Source organism: Malaclemys terrapin, chromosome 8, assembly GCF_027887155.1.
Source record: "Malaclemys terrapin pileata isolate rMalTer1 chromosome 8, rMalTer1.hap1, whole genome shotgun sequence".
Classification (NCBI taxonomy): domain Eukaryota; kingdom Metazoa; phylum Chordata; order Testudines; family Emydidae; genus Malaclemys; species Malaclemys terrapin.
The window spans coordinates 42,856,282-42,868,462 of NC_071512.1; the positions used below are offsets into that span (position 1 = coordinate 42,856,282).

Consider the following 12,181-nt stretch of genomic DNA (forward strand, 5'->3'; position numbering starts at 1 on the left):
TGTTGCTGGTGTAGATATGTGGGATGAGTTGGCATCGAGGTTTGTTGCCTGGGTTGGTTCCTGAGTTAGAATTGTTATGGTGCGGTGTGTGGTTGCTGGTGAGAATATGCTTAAGGTTGGTGGGTTGTCTGTGGGCGAGGACTGGCCTGCCTCCCAAGGTCTGTGAAAGTGAGGGATCATTGTCCAGGATGGGTTATAGATCACTGATGATGCGTTGGAGAGGTTTAAGCTGAGGACTGTAGGTGATGGCCAGTGGAGTTCTGTTGGTTTCTTTTTTGGGCCTGTCTTGTAGCAGGAGGTTTCTGGGTACACGTCTGGCTCTGTTGATTTGTTTCTTTATTTCCTTGTGTGGGTATCGTAGTTTTGAGAATGCTTGGTGAAGATCTTGTAGGTGTTGGTCTCTGTCTGAGGGGTTAGAGCAGATCATCACTATCATCGCTGCAGTTATGGCCGTTGTCAACACCTCACACCTTATCAGCCACCTTTTCCAGAGGCAGATGTTCAGAAATCGGGCGAGGAGGCTACGGCAGCATGATGAGGACATGAAGTCTGAGAGTGGCACAGACCTGTCACAAAGCACGGAACCCCGCGCCGTGGACATCATGGTGGCAATGGGTCATGTTGATGCCGTGGAACGGCGATTCTGGGCACGTGAAACAAGCACTGACTGGTGGGACCGCATAGTGCTGCAAGTCTGGGATGAATCCCAGTGGCTGAGAAACTTTCGCATGCGGAAGGGAACTTTCCTTGAACTTTGTGAGTTGCTGTCCCCTGCCCTGAAGCGCAAGGACACCCGGATGCGAGCAGCCCTGACTGTCCAGAAGCGAGTGGCCATAGCCCTCTGGAAACTTGCCACGCCAGACAGCTACCGGTCAGTCGCGAACCACTTTGGCGTGGGCAAATCTACCGTGGGGGTTGTTGTGATGCAAGTAGCCAAGGCAATCGTTGATGTACTGCTGTCAAAGGTAGTGACCCTGGGAAACGTGGAGGCAATCATAGATGGCTTTGCAGCGATGGGATTCCCAAACTGCGGTGGGGCCATAGATGGAACTCACATCCCTATCCTGGGACCGGACCACCAGGCCAGCCAGTACATTAATTGAAAGGGCTACTTTTCCATGGTGCTGCAAGCACTGGTGGACCACAGGGGACGTTTTACCAACATCTACGTCGGATGGCCGGGCAAGGTTCATGACGCTCGTGTTTTCAGGAACTCTGGTCTGTTTAGACGGCTGCAGGAGGGTACTTACTTCCCGGACCACAAAATAACTGTTGGGGATGTCGAGATGCCTATAGTGATCCTCGGGGACCCAGCCTACCCGCTAATGCCCTGGCTCATGAAGCCCTATACAGGCACCCTGGACAGTGAAAAGGAACTCTTCAACTACCGTCTGAGCAAGTGCAGAATGGTGGTGGAGTGTGCTTTTGGACGTCTCAAGGGGAGATGGAGAAGCTTATTGACTCGCTCTGATCTCAGCGAAACCAATATCCCCATTGTTATTGCAGCTTGCTGTGTGCTCCACAATCTCTGTGAGAGCAAGGGGGAAACCTTTATGGCGGAGTAGGAGGTTGAGGCAAATTGCCTGGCTGATGATTACACCCAGCCAGACAGCCGTGCGATTAGAAGAGCCCAGCGGGACGCGCTGTGCATCCGGGAGGCTTTGAAAGCTAGGTTCCTCAGTGAGCAGGGTAACCTGTGACAATTTTGTTGGTTTACAGAGAAGCTGAACCTGCCCCCGTTTCTTTACCCAGTGACTGTTCACAATCCTCTCCAGTTTCATACCCCGTTCACCCCCTTCCAACCCACATTTAAAAATAAAATCACTGATAATTTGTTAATGAACGTTTTATTTATTACTGTTTTCGCGGGAAAGTGTTGAAACTGGGACGCAGACTGTGGTGGGGAGCGGGTGTAGTGTACTCATGCAAAGGACGCTTCTAAACTCGAGGAATGCCAGGCTCCTGCTTCTACAGTGGTCCACACTGGCGGACTGATTGTTTGAACGGAGCCTGCCACCCCTCCTGTTCGGGACTCTGTGTGTGGGGGGCTATGTGACTTTGTGGCAGGGGGAGGACGGTTACAGATTCCCTGCTGCGTGGCTCTGTGATCCAGGATAAGGACCGCTGCATAAGATCTGTAACCGCCCTCCCACCGCCAAAAAATCTCATAGCCTCCCGCCCCCAACAGACAATGAAAACCGCCTCCCAGACTGATCAGGGTGCCTAGTGACTGCACTGTGTGTGTGACCTGCTGCTGAACCTGCCCCTGTGTCTGTACCAACCACCTTTCCCCCCCTTAAAACAGACTGTCATCTTAAAAAAAACATGATGGAAACAGCAATTAACAGAAACATTTTTTATTAGCAAATGGACAGTTAGGGGATGAAACTGGGATGGGGGATTGGGTGATGCGGGAAGGAAAGGACTTATCAAATTTTGGGGAATGACAGCCTCCTGCCACTTGAGCAGTCTGCAGGGGTAGAGTGACAGTTTGCACTGGCTCTGCAGCCCCTCCTTCTTGGTACTTTCGGTGAGGGGGGTATGGGACTTTGTGGCGGGGGACGGTGGTTACACATAGACTGCAGCGGGGCTCTGTCCTCCTGCCTCCGGTCCTGCAGAACATCCACAAGGCGCCGGAGCGTGTCCGTTTGCTCCCTCATTAGTCCAAGCAGTGTTTGAGTCGCCTGCTGGTCTTCCTGCCGCCACCTCTCCTCCCGTTCGCTGTGTGCTCGCTGGTATTGGGACATGTTCTCCCTCCACTGACTCTGCAGGGTTGCCTCGGCTCAGGAGCAGCCCATAAGTTCTGAGAACATGTCGTCCTGTGTCCTTTTACGTCTACGCCTAATCTGCGACAGCCTCTGGGATTCTGATGACAGGGTAGGTCGGGAGACAGCCACAGCTGTGGGATGGGAAAAAGGGAGTGAATTCCTCAGAAAGATAAATTTTTGGGTGAACAAAGAAAATAGTCTTTCTCTGTGAAAAAGACCATTCACAGCACCTATCACATGCGCACTCAGGACAAGGTCGAATTTTCGGCCTTCGCATTCAGTCCCTGGGGTCCTGCAGTGCAGATCACAGAATCAGAACAGCACAGCAGAATTTGGGTAGCGGGCTGACATGGTAAGCCGTAGACTTGTGGCAGCTTAAAACTTTAATAATAGCACTGCTCTACTTTCACGTTCAAAGCAATGCTCCTAGCGTTGGCCAGTTCCTGCTGCCAGCAATCCGGCAAGCATGAACTCTGCCCCTGTCCCACCCCCTCGCGGCTGTCCCCAGGAAAGAGCCCTCTATGCTGCCCCTCTCCCGCCTCCCGCCTCCACCGCACGGTTACAGTTCTGTAAAGGAACAGGGAAGCAGTCCCAATACTAACGTTGCCCTAATTCAAAGCAGGTGACCATGAGCGACATCACTCTGATGCGTATTTCTGACAGCGAGAAAGAACGCTTGCTTCGGGAAAGCCTCCAAAGACCAGGGCCGTATGCCGCCATGCTGTGCAAGGCAATGATCCCGGAGTACTTGATGGTAGCCTGGCGCGGAAACGTTTCCTACTACGGAGGACACAACAAGGCCGCTCTCCCAAGGAACCTCATGCAAAGGCTTTCCAATTACCTCCAGGAGAGCTTCATGGAGATGTCCCATGAGGATTTCTGCTCTATCCCCGGATATATTGACCGAATTTTACTGTAGTTGCACTGGCAAGGGCTAAACAGTACAGCGCCTAGGGCAAACCAATCAAGATTTACCGGACATTGTTAGATTTTTTTTTGCAGCAGTTGCACTGCCAAAGACTAGAACTTTAAGTGCCTAGGACAATCTAATCATGAAAAAGCCACAGTTAATATTTATATTCTTTTATAAATAAATGTTTACATGTTTAAACCACTTACTGGCTGATCCTTCCCCTGATTCTGGGTCCGGGTTAACGGCTGGGGACTGTGGGTAGGGGATCTCTGTGAGGGTAACGAAGAGATCCTGGCTGTCTGGGAAATCAGTGTTGTAAGCGCTGTCGACTGCCTCATCCTCCTCATCTCCTTCCTCTTCTTCCCCGTCCACTACCATCTCAGAGGAAGCGGGCGTGGACACTATCCTATCCTCAGAGTCCACGGTCAGTGGTGGGGTAGTGGTGGCGGCCGCACCTAGGATGGAATGCAGTGCCTCGTAGAAACGGCATGTCTGCGGCTGGGATCCGGAGCATCTGTTTGCCTCTTTGGTCTTCTGGTAGCCTTGTCTCAGCTCCTTTATTTTCACGCGGCACTGCGTTGCATCCCGGCTGTATCCTCTCTCTGTCATTGCTTTGGAGATCTTCTCGTAGATCTTTGCATTCCGTCTTTTCGATCACAGCTCTGAAAGCACGGACTCATCACCCCACACAGCGATCAGATCCAAGACTTCCCGATCAGTCCATGCCGGAGCCCTCTTTCTATTCTGAGATTGCATGGCCATCTCTGCTGGAGAGCTCTGCATCGGTGCCAGTGCTGCTGAGCTCGCCACGATGTCCAAACAGGAAATGAGATTCAAACTGCCCAGACAGGAAAAGGAATTCAAATTTTCCCGGGGCTTTTCCTGAGGGCTGGTCAGAGCATCTGAGCTCTGACCGCTGTCCAGAGCGTCAACAGAGTGGTGCACTGTGGGATAGCTCCCGGAGCTATTAGCGTCGATTTCCATCCACACTTACCCTAATTCGACATGGCCATGTCGAATTTAGTGCTACTCCCCTCGTTGGGGAGGAGTACAGAAGTCGAACTTAGGAGACCTCTATGTCGAACTAAATAGCTTTGTTGTGTGGACGGGTGCAGAGTTAATTCGATTTAGCGCTGCTAAATTCGACATAACCTGCTAGTGTAGACCAGGCCTTAGTCTTAAAGGTGCCACAAGACCCTCTGTTCCAAAATCCACTGAGGATGTAGGCCTCACTGGAGTATTCTGAGTTGTGCAGGTCATCCTGAAGGAGCATGTGACATGGCAAATTCTGTCTCAGGACACGGGCCCTGAGCCAGGAAAGACTGAACTGTAGGCACCCGAGTAGTCCCATCTCCCTCTCCTGGACGCACTTGCCTCCCAAGTGACCAAGGAGAGAATGGGTCTGTCTGTGCCCTAGGACACCCAGACCACTCAGGCTGTGTTTTTCTGCCAGGCAAGGGATTGCAAGGGGGCAGTGAGGCCTTGCTATCCATTGTACAGTTTATGGACCCTTCTCCTTGTTTTCTACCACAGTTAGAAGTACTCTCAGCACAGCTTGTCCTGAAGCTGTCCTTCCTGTTTCAGATTAGCAACCACCAAGGCAATTGATCATAATTTCTCAGAAGATGGCAGGAGATGTGTTAATTACCTCCCTGTCACTGGTGCTGGCCACTGTGTGAAGTTGGATTTAGTGTCATTAGCAGAGTGGTGTCAGAGCAGTTCCCATAGTCCTGTCAAGATCCACTCTCTCAGACCAGTGCTGATTAACAGGGTGCATCTGCTCCATTTAATTAATCTAATGATCACTGCTGATAAAATTAAAGTCCACTTAATTCCCCACCCACCCGGTGTGGGTTCCAGGTGAAGCTGAGCACATTGCCATGACAACCAGAGGTGTGTTAACAGCTGCTTCCAGAGACTTTGCACACTGGCCCCTCAGGTCTGAGATGGTTTAGTGCAGCTCCAGGAGCTTCATCAATGAATCAATATATTTGTACATTTCCAGCTGAAATGAGCACCTCACGATCATGGAGAAAACATCGGGGCAATAAATCTAACCTGCACTGTGACTGTCCAGCCTTTTAATAATGAAAACCTTGTTCACATTTTCATTAGGCAGTAGTTTAATAACCAGAGTTTGCCCTTTGATGGCCTCCTCCACCTAAGGATCTTTGCAAATGTTGGGCCTGTGAGGGAGGTATGTTTAGATCCACTGTACAGATGGGAAAGTGAGGTGCACAGAGGTGAAGGAACTTGAGACAGATCACACCTCGGTCAAGTCTGCGTGCCGGTATCCCTGGGGCAGAGTCAAGAATAAAACCTAGAAGCACTTACCCTCCCACCCCCACATCCCTACTCTGATCACTAGACAAATTCCCTCTGTTTGCAAGTCCCAGATGGAAAGAATGAATTTCAGGATCAACGATAATTTGTGCCTTTAGAGGAGCCTTTTAAAAACCTTGCGTAACATTTTTAAAGCATTTTGAAACCACTGGGAGCTAGGTACATAGTTGCTTCTGAAAATCCCACTAGTAGCCTATTGGCAGTGTTAGGGATAGATTTTTTTAAAGGTATTTAGGTGCCTAAGTCACTTTTGAATATGGGACTTAGGTTCCTAACTCACTGAGGTGCCTTTAACACTGTTATCCATTAACTAACTAAGCCTTCTAACTGCCTGTGAGGTAGATCTTACTGTCTCCATTTTGAAAGTGGAGAACGTAAAACTCAACTTCTCTTTTCAGGTGCCCACTGTGATACCTACTGTGTCTCCACATCTGTGGTGCTCAAAATCAGTGGCCACATCTGAAAACATTGGCCTCAGTCCCTTGGCCAAGTCCACAGGGCGTGTCCGTAGCAGAGCTGGGATTAGTGCTCAGAGTTCCTGTCTCTCTGCTCAGTGCTGGAGACATTAGACCATGTGCATACATAGGATACAGGAAACATACTGAGATTTGCAGCATAGGTGGCATCCATCGAAAGGGTTATTTTGAAGAATACGGTTTTCAGAAACTGAGGAAATAGTGTCCTGATCTGATCAGCCAATGAGACAGGATTCCAATGATGTGATGGACTAGGTACCAATCCTACATTGGCCCCTGATGGAAGCACTAGATGTGATAAAGCATATCTCTTCCATCTCCATCCCCTTGGATTTTCTGTTCTCCACTTGCTGTTTCATTGGCAACAAGAATTGTCATTTAATCTCATGCTAGGGCATTGTTTCAGGATCGGAGCTCAGGGATGCTCCTATCTCCTCTATGCAGTCCAGCTTTTATGAACCTCAGTTAATTCTTCTAACTCACCTGCAAACTTTTAATGGCCAGCATGCCAAACTGTCCACGCAATACAGAAAGTTGGCCCATTTTTCTTGTATTAAAAATCTATAAATATTATGATGTATTTTTGCTGCTCCTTAGCTTCTGGATGCCTTAAACTCCTTTTATTCTTTCTGCACCAACTCACCCCCCTCAGAATGAAGGAAAGGAATGCTCAGCAAGTGGAAACTTCCTCATTTGATTAAACAAAAGGAAATCTGTATTCTTCAGAGAAACCCTCCAATGTGCAGCATCTGTGCTGCACAAAACTCCCCCTCTCCCCCAGCCTACACTGGATTTCAATTAAAACAAACAGGACTCAGAATTTTACTGCAGTATCTATTTCCAATGATCTTTATTGCCCAGAGCTCATTACGTTTTGTTGGCCAATGCTTGGCAGGTTCTGTTCATAATGATACTTGGTGTGCACTTTTCAACCTCTCCTGGTGAATGACGGAAAAGGATGTAATGGGATATTAAGTTCCAGCATTCAGGTGGATTTTTATTGAAGCGCTGTTTGCTGTGCTGGACTGTGTCCCCTTTGTCACTTTCCTGGAGCTTTCCCCTAGCACAGGCTCATGTATTTCTTTGCAAACAGCAAAGCAAAAGGATTTATGCTAAATTAACACATCAATTTGATTAATTAATTAGATTGTTAGGTCTTTGGGGTGGGAACTGTCTTTTACTTTGTTTGTCTGACACCTGGCACAATAGGGCCTTTATCTCAACTGAGGCCTCTAAGCGTTACTCTAATATTAAAAATAAATAATAATAAATAGGTGACAGTAGGGTAGATTAAAAAATCATCAAAGATGATTTTGAGACAGTGGGCCCAGATTTGCTGAAATAGCCAGGTTTCATTGACTAATGGGTATTGTAGACATGCAGCCAAACTGAGCTCAGATTGCGTACATAAGAACAGCCATACAAGATCAGACCAAAGGTTCATCTAGCCCAGGATCCTGTCTTCCAACAGTGGCCAACGCCAGGTGCTTCAGAAGGACTGAACAGAACAGGGCAATTATTGAGTAATCCATTCCCTGTCATAGAATCATAGAATATCAGGGTTGGAAGGGACCTCAGGAGGTCATCTAGTCCAAGCCCCTGCTCAGAGCAGGACCAATTCCCAACTAAATCATCCCAGCCAGGGCTTTATCATCCAGCTCAGCATCTGGCAGTCAGATTTAGCCATCCTGGCTAGTATCCATGGATGGACCTATCCTCTATGAAGGTCTCTAATTCTTTTTTGAACCCTGTTATAGTCTTGGCCTTCACAACGTGCCCTGGCAACAAGTTCCACAGGCTGACTGTGTGTTGTGTCAAGAAGTACTTCCTTTTGTTTGTTTTAGACCTGCTGCCTATTAATTTTCTCCGGTGACCCCTGGTTCTTGTGTTACGTCAAGGGGTAAATAACACTTTTTCTCCACATCATTCATGACTTTATAGACCACTATCATATCCCCCATTGAATTGTCTCTTTTCCAAGCTGAACAGTCCCAAAGATTTCCTCCCAACATTTGTGTGTTAGTTCTACAGCTCAGACCCAAATCCACAAAAGGACGAGGTGCTGCAGTGTTGACCATTGCAGTGACTAACTTTGGCCAGTGGAATCTACAAACTTTGGGTTAGGCATCTGGGCTCCCTGTGCAATACATGGGGAGACATAAGTGCCTGAGAATGGGATCCACAAAGCCAGCGTGCTGAATGGGGAGCTGCCTCTGCTTGCCAATAGGAGATGCTGAGGAGTGGGATGTAGCCGGAGCCCCCCTCCCTCATGGAGTTCTGTGCCTAAATCTGGGCTGGAGGAAAGTGCCTGTGTCAAGGCTGAATTCCCACTCTGGCACTTTGAGTGCAGATGGTGGAGGCCAGCAAGGATTTTAAAAATTAATACTGGCCACTCCAGGCTTCTATTACACTCCAAAGGTTACAGCTTTTCTCTGACCTTGGCTTGGTAAACGCTGCCACCACCTAAGTGCAACCCCCCCCCCCCTTTGAACGCAGGAAGGAGCACTTGGAAATTCCTCCCTGTGGGGTACCCTTTCACTCCCCCCCCCCCCCAAGAGTGAGAATGAAAACAAAGGAAATTAGCTGTTGCCACCAGCTGATCAAACAACATTCACAAACCTCTAAGGGACATCAAAAATCCAATCCTGTTCTTAAAAAAGGTAAATTTTATTAGGACAAAAAGGAAGACAATACATCTGAAATTTAGGCTTTTGCTAGATTTTAAAAGAGCAATTCCAAAAATTAAGTACCAAGAATAGCTTTCTTGGGGTCCAGCTTTAAAGTTACAAGCAAACAAAAGCACCTGGGGTTTAGCACAGAGGAGATCCACAAGCCAAAACAAAGAAATAAACCTGATCACATCTATTTAAACATTTCCTGTCCAATGATTTCTTCTAGATATGGAAGATGAATTTTCATACCTGGTTCAAGCCTTACACAGCATTCCTGCTTATAGCATTGCTGCTCTGTGTCTCCTTCTCCAGAGAACAACAGACAAAAGAGGAAGTTTTTTTTCCCCATTTTAAAAAGTACTAGCCTTCCTATTGGCTCTTTTGGTCATGTGCCCACTCCTTTTCCTTTACCTGGGGAACGCTGTTAACGCTTTACAGGTAAAGCAAGCAGAGAACAGCCACAAAGAGGGACTTTATGGTTAACTGGCTGGCTGGGTGTTCATAAAAGGGAGCTTACCTCCCCTTTCATTTATTACAGCCTGTCCCTGCTTGCAACCCATAGCTGTGGACCCCTCTGCTGGAGTCAGGCACCTAGCGATGGCAGCCAGGCAATGTCATGTTTCTGTCAAGAATGGATGTAGTCAGGACCCTAGGCAAAAAAGCCACCCGCCGCCCCCTCCCCCCGAAGCGGCAGAGGAGGGCGCCGAGCCTTGCCGCGGGCCCGCAATCCCCAACCAGCCAGAAAGCCGGGAGCAGGGCAGAGAGCCCAGCCGGGGATCTCTGCGCTCCCCAGCGGCCAGAGTGCCGGGAGCAGGGCGGAGAGCCTGGCCGGGGCGCTTTGCACTCCCCGGCGGCCAGAGCCCTGGGGGGAGGGCAGCGAGCCCCCCATGGCTCTCCGCTCTCCCCGACTGGCCAGAGCGCTGGTGGGAGGGCGGCGACCCCGGCCGGGGCCCCGCTCTCCCTGACCGGCCGGAGCGCCGGGGGGAGGGCGGCGAGCCTGCTGCGGCTCCGCTCTCCCCGGCGGCCAGAGCGCCACGGGGAGGGTGGCGAGCCCAGTCGCGGCCCCGCTCTTGGGCCGGAGCGCCGCGCCGCCCCCCTCCAGGAGCCGCCCCAAGCACATGCTTGGTGGGCTGGTGCCTGGAGCCGGCCCTGCACCCAGGATTACAGGCAGGTGGTGAGGTGACCCCCAAAGTGTCACATGAGTGTGCCCTTTGCTAACCTGCAGACAGACATCAGGGCCTGTGAGGCCTAGGGCTGGTGTGGCCTGTGGAGTTGGGAAGCTGACCCCTGGCAGGGGCAGACAGGGCTTCTGCACGCTAAGGGCAGGTAGTAGTGAGGATCCTCCCAGCCCTGGGTACCCCTGGGAAGTATCAGAGCAGCTATGGAGACAGTTCAGGAGCAAGCAGTTTCAGTGAGGACAAGGAGGTGGTGAGATCAGGAGAAAAAGCAGCTGTGGGTGCTGGATACACTGATGCCCATCTGCTACCCATTGCCATGGTTGGTCTGCTACTGTCATTAGTTGGGGAACAGCAAGTACTGCCCTACCCACCCCCATCATATTACCCACACAGCTCTTCTCTGCCGCTGCCTCGGGGCTGCTGTTCTGCCCTCACTCCTGCTGCCCGTCAGAAGGCACAGGCACCCGGTGTGACTGGCAGATGGTTTACACATAGTGGTGGGGCCGAGAATTAGCAGCAGGTTTGACAGAACTGGGGATTAACTGTAGGGTTAGTGATAGGGCTGGAGGTGGGGTTAGCAGGTTTCAAATGAGTCCACCTACTCCTTTCAGGGCCGCCCAAAGGGGGGACCAAGTGGGGCAATTTGCCCCAGGACCCGCAGGGGCCCCCACGAGTATGTCGGAGGCTCCCCCCACCTCCGTCTTCCTCCATCCCCCGGCGTCTCAGCTCTCAAGGGGGCGGGGCTGCGAGCTGCGGCCGAGCGGCAGGACCTCAGGCCCCACTGGAAACACCATGCTGCTGCAGTGCAGGACGCGATGCGCTGAGCCTCCAGGAGCAGGGGTAAGCGGTATGGTAAGGGGCCAGGGCCGGGCACCCAACCGACCCCATCCCCCACAGCCCTGACCCCCAGCTCCGAGCCCAGCCCCTCTGAGCTGGGCACCCCCCCCGACCCCATCCTCCTCCATAGCCCTGACCCCCCAGCTCCAAGCCCAGCCCCGCTGAGCCAGACACCCCCATGACCCCATCTCCCCACAGCCCTGAGTCCAGCCCCTGTGAGCCGGGCACCCCCCAACCCAGAGCCCAACTCCCCACCCACCCCTGGGCAACAGCAGCACCACCCCCAGGCAGCGACAGCCCATTGGCACCAACCATCACCATCACCCAGCAACAGCCCATTATGCAATTGTAAATGTATACATACCATTAAAGTGATTGCAGAGCCATTGGCCATTACCTTTGAAAACTCATAGTGATCGGGGGAGGTCCCGGATGACTGGAAAAAGGCTAATGTAGTGCCCATCTTTAAAAAAGGGAAGAAGGAGGATCCGGGGAACTACAGGCTAGTCAGCCTCACCTCAGTCCCTGGAAAAATTATGGAGCAGGTCCTCAAGGAATCAATTCTGAAGCACTTAGAGGAGAGGAAAGTGATCAGGAACAGTCAGCATGGATTCACCAAGGGCAAGTCATGTCTGACTAACCTAATTGCCTTCTATGAGGAGATAACTGGTTCTATGGATGAGGGGAAAGCAGTGGATGTGTTATTCCTTGACTTTAGCAAAGTTTTTGATACAGTCTCCCACAGTATTCTTGCCAGCAAGTTAAAGAAGTATGGGCTGGATGAATGGACTATAAAGGCGGATAGAAAGCTGGCTAGATTGTCCGGCTCAATGGGTAGTGATCAACGGCACCATGTCTAGTTGGCAGCCGGTTTCAAGCGGAGTGCCCCAAGGGTCGGTCCTGGGGCCGGTTTTGTTCAATATCTTCATTAATGATCTGGAGGATGGTGTGGACTACACTCTCAGCAAGTTTGCAGATGACACTAACCTGGGAG

The 12,181-nt window shown here is 50.7% G+C and overlaps 2 long non-coding RNA genes across 2 annotated transcripts in view; one reads left to right on the plus strand and one right to left on the minus strand.

Annotated features, from left to right (window-relative positions):
* Window positions 1-3,882, plus strand: part of LOC128842411 (uncharacterized) — a 17,171-nt gene extending 13,289 nt beyond the window's left edge. Inside the window, exon 2 of the long non-coding RNA XR_008445989.1 lies at window positions 3,388-3,882. This is a non-coding gene — a long non-coding RNA (uncharacterized LOC128842411). The remainder of the gene's footprint in view (window positions 1-3,387) is intronic.
* LOC128842409 (uncharacterized) lies at window positions 2,342-9,511 on the minus strand. Its single transcript, XR_008445986.1, has 2 exons — window positions 9,422-9,511; window positions 2,342-2,899 (listed from the first exon to the last, which is right to left on the minus strand). It is a non-coding gene; the product is annotated as an uncharacterized LOC128842409 (long non-coding RNA).
* Window positions 9,512-12,181: the final 2,670 nt, after the last annotated feature.